Below are 4,434 nucleotides of genomic sequence, written 5' to 3'. Positions count from 1 at the left end.
AATTCAATATTCATATTGTCCAAGAAATAATACCATAGCAATTATTGCCCATGTTGATTGTTTTCTGTTACAATTTGCCTTCAACACAGACTGCGTTGGTGACACTGGGTTATCATACACAGAGCTGAGCTTATAAATTATGGTCCAAAGAGAGGCAAATTTCTTCTGTCCCATAATTCCAGTATCGTTTTTTAAAAAGTACTAAATATTTTAAATATCATCACTTACTGTATTTTCAGAATTAAAGAATGAAAAAATTCACATATAACCAATCCAAAACGCTTTAAAACTAGGAGATGATAATACAGGCCTCTGTGAAGTAAACTTTCTTCTACGTTTAAAATTATTCTGACAGCCTTGTGGTTTGTCACACCTGTAATCCTAACTACTCGGGATACCTACTCAGGAGCCTGAGATCTGGGGATAACATTTGGAAGCCAATCACGGCAAACTAAATTCATGAGATTATTTTTCAGAAATTTTAATGAACTAGCAAAGGGCCAGAAATGGAGATGTAGTTCATATAGTAGCTCACCAATCGAGAGAGAAAGACGTAGCGAGACCTTGAAGCCCTGATTTCAAACTCTGAGCATGCCAACACGCAGGAATGCACACACACTCACTTTTCCAAAATATCTTCATATCAGTGTTTTGCATTGATTTCTTTGTTAATGATATATATGGGTATAAGAGGCAAAATAATCTCTTCCATCTCAAAACGTTTTTATACATTTTTGTTGTAAAAATACTGAACAGAGAGGTTACAGTTACATGAGCAAAGTAATAAGTACAATTCCTATCAAGCATTGCTAACTCCTCCTTTGTTTTTCCTCCACAATTCCTTCCCTTCCACCTCCACAAGTACACTCCTCACGCCCCCAAGCCCCACCCAATGTCCCCAGCCTAAATTGTAAAGTTCATTTTTCAAAGTAATATCTTGTGCATCTATTGTTATACAATGGGTCAAACTGTATTCCTATTTAAGCATGCTGTTTTCTCCTTTCCCTCCCTAAATCAGAGAAGTGTATATACAAGATGCAGGTGCACCAACGTCAAATAAAGTGAAAACGGGGTTTATACTGTTGGGGAGAAACGTATGAAAACAAAAAAAAATCACGTCATACATTATAAATATGTGAGAAACAACAGCAAGAAAGAAAAAACGTCTTGTGTCTCAATCTTGGGGATCATTTAGCTTAACATCAACTTATCTATTCATATACACATAGCTTTTCAACTTTTCTGCTTATCCCAGACGTATACTAGTTATTGCAAATAAGGGATACCATGGGACCTATGTTTTTTTGGACTTGGCTTACATCAGTTAATATAATTTTTTCCAAGTCTTTCCATTTCCTAACAAATTGGGCGATGACATTCTTTCTGATGGAGGCATATAATTTATATATATATATATATATATATATATATATATATATATATATACATATATATATAGTATATGTGTGTGTACACACATATACACACAGAGCATTTTCCTTTTTTGTTTTTTAGAGCAACTTAGTTTTGCACCTTCATCATTTTTTCAAATATTTTTATTGTGATTAAGTGGTTACATAATTTCCCAAATTTAACAATATTGTGGGATAGTGATGCTTAGTTAAAGTCACATACATATTCTAACTTTGATGGAGCAAATTATCTATCATAGTCTACAACATTTATGAGTTCTATGAGCTTTGCACTAGAGTTATTTCTTCCATATGTATACTTTTTTGTTTTGAAATATGTATATTTCTTTTTTTCCCATAGCGTCAGCAATTCCCTCTTTCCCATTTGTTCCCTCCTTCCCTTCAATGACATTGATTTGCTTAGTTCATTTTGGTCAATGTCCAGTGCAGCTGATGGATCCCACTGTTGTATGTTTTTCCCTGATTCCCTCTAGTTCTTTGTCGTCCTCTTGGTTTTCCTTCAGTGTACACATATGATCAGCAGAATGGGGTTATTTAGTAGTGATTCAACCAGATGAGTGGAAGTCCTTGGTTTCTTAAGTGTTGTTAATTTTGTCGTATCACCTTACATTTTGCATTTAACATCCACTTATCACCGAGAAAATGTGCTGTTTGTCTCTTTGCTTTGGCTTACCTTGCTCAACATGATTTCCTGTAGCTTGATGGATTTCCCTGCTAATGCCATTATTTTGTCCTTTCTAATGGTAGGAATATATTCCATTGTGTATAGTTACCACAGTTTTTGGATCCATTCATCTCTGGTGGGACATATGGGTTGTTTTCATATCCTGGCTATTGTGAACAGTGCTGCAATAAACAAGGAGGTGCATGTTTCTTTGAATATTGCTACCTGTTGTTCAGGATAGATGCCTAGAAGTGGTATGAGTGGGCCATAAGGAAGGTCAATATTTAGCTTTCTGAGGACTCACCAGACTGCTTTCCAAAGTGGTTGTGTAAGTGTACATTCACACACACACACACACACACACACACACACACACACACACACACACACACACACACTCACAACGTTTTCTTGATCCATTCTTCTACTGAGGGGCATCGGGGTTGGTTCCATATCTTACCTATGGCAAATTATGCTACAATAAACATTGTTGTGGTGGTAGTTTTAGTATGGACTTGTTTATGATCATTTGGGAGAATGCCCAAAAGAGGGATTGCAGTGTAATAGGGGAGCTCTATGTGGAGTCTTTTGAGGAACCTCCAAACTGCTTTCCAAAGTGGATGAACAAGTTTACACTCCCACCAAGAATGCAGTAGGATCCCTTCCAGCATCTGTTGTTGTAAAAATATGGAACGATTCACTAATTTGCTTGTCATCCTTGGGCAGGGACCATGCTGATCTTCTCTGTATGTTCCAATTTTACTGTATGTGCAGCCAAATTGAGCACAGAACATTTTTTATATATAAAGAGTAATTAATTTTCTTAAACAAGACAATTCAACAAAAAGTAAGTTCAAAAGAATTGTGAAATTTTAGAACCATGTATTTCTTACGTAAAGCACACATTTAAGAATAAAGTCAAGGTTGACATGCCAAAAACCAAATAATTCCAGATATTTGTTGTTCATGAGATGTGTAGGAGGAGGAAGTCAATTATTCTACACAAGGCACCTGTCATAATGTTCATTGCAGCAAATGTTAAAGTTTGTTAAAAGTTTTAATATTTTAAGTATGTTTAATTTTGGGATTTGCTTATATATGACAAAATTAAGACTGTTTGGCAGGTCTTAAAATTTTTCAATAAAGTATATAATATTTCTGGTAGCATGTACGAGTAAGTATGTACATTTCATAGTTTATAGAAACTTTACTAATGAGAAGGTGCAATGACTGTGTAAAGAAGCAGAGTGAAGAGTTAAGATTTTAATTACAGAGTTTCTGTTAAATCTTTAGGGCTCCCTTACATTATACGTTATTGATGAACAAATAATAATATAAGCCACATACAAATGATGAGATGAACTATAAATAGTAATCTTAGTGGGTAAATTTAAAGGCTACTGATAACTTTATCCAATTTTAAATGTACAGGAATATGAGAAAATAGTAAAATCTACTGTGTACACTTCAAATACTGAAAACCCTGGTAATTGTTTTGTTTTTTATTTTAGTCATCATTAATATTTAATTATTGTTTTCTTTATTTATAGAATTTTTCCTTGTTGTAATATAATACAACTTTTTGTGAGTCGTGATTAAGAGGTACTTTGAAAATGTTATTGGGATGGCCACACCATTTTTCATAGGTGCATGTGAATTTACAAAGAGCAAAACTAAAAACAAAATATTGATTAAAAATTTTATCAAGTAGAGTCTGAATCAGGAGTGTTGATAAATGTCCACACCTAAAATCTTAACCCTAGGCTGAGGTAGTGGTATTACAGAGTTGAGGCCACAAAATTGAGAACCTGTGTTTTGTTTTGTGTTTTTGCTTTGTTTTTGTTGGTTGTGGGGCTTGAACTCTGGGTCTTGCGTACTGTCCCTCAGCTCTTCAGCTCAAGGCTAGCGCTACCACTTGAGCCACAGCACCACTTTCATCTTTTTATGCTTATGTCGTGCTGAGGAATGAAATCCAGGACCACATGCATGCAAGGCAAGCACTCTACCACTGAACCACCTTCCCAGCACCTCAGAAACTGATTTAAAAATCATCTGAACAATATTTGCTTTCTGCTTTGGGTTATATAACGAAATATGTGAACACATTTTTATATTTTTGTGAATTGTAATACTTCTAAGTTTATACTAACTGCAGCCAATTTATCCTTTTCAAAGTCAAGAAATATTTCTGAAAGTTTGCTTCTGTGAAGACTGTTTTTGCATTTATAATTTCTTCTGAGTTATTTTTATTTTTTATCAAAATAACTTTATATTTTAGGTTGATGAGTTATCATACATCAAATACCTTCAAATGTACAGGTAGAGTCTCAATATAGC

The 4,434-nt window shown here is 34.5% G+C and overlaps 1 non-coding gene across 1 annotated transcript; it reads right to left on the bottom strand.

The window, feature by feature from the left end:
- Nucleotides 1-2,778: 2,778 nt before the first annotated feature.
- Nucleotides 2,779-2,884, bottom strand: LOC138824108 (U6 spliceosomal RNA). Its single transcript, XR_011370996.1, has one exon. It is a non-coding gene; the product is annotated as a U6 spliceosomal RNA (small nuclear RNA).
- Nucleotides 2,885-4,434: the final 1,550 nt, after the last annotated feature.

The sequence above is a fragment of the Dipodomys merriami genome, unplaced genomic scaffold (genome assembly GCF_024711535.1).
Source record: "Dipodomys merriami isolate MVZ:Mamm:240054 unplaced genomic scaffold, mDipMer1.0.p SCAF_1254, whole genome shotgun sequence".
NCBI classification, from domain to species: domain Eukaryota; kingdom Metazoa; phylum Chordata; class Mammalia; order Rodentia; family Heteromyidae; genus Dipodomys; species Dipodomys merriami.
The sequence above is the reverse complement of the archived record's forward strand: the minus strand, read 5'-3'. Positions and strand labels throughout refer to the sequence as shown.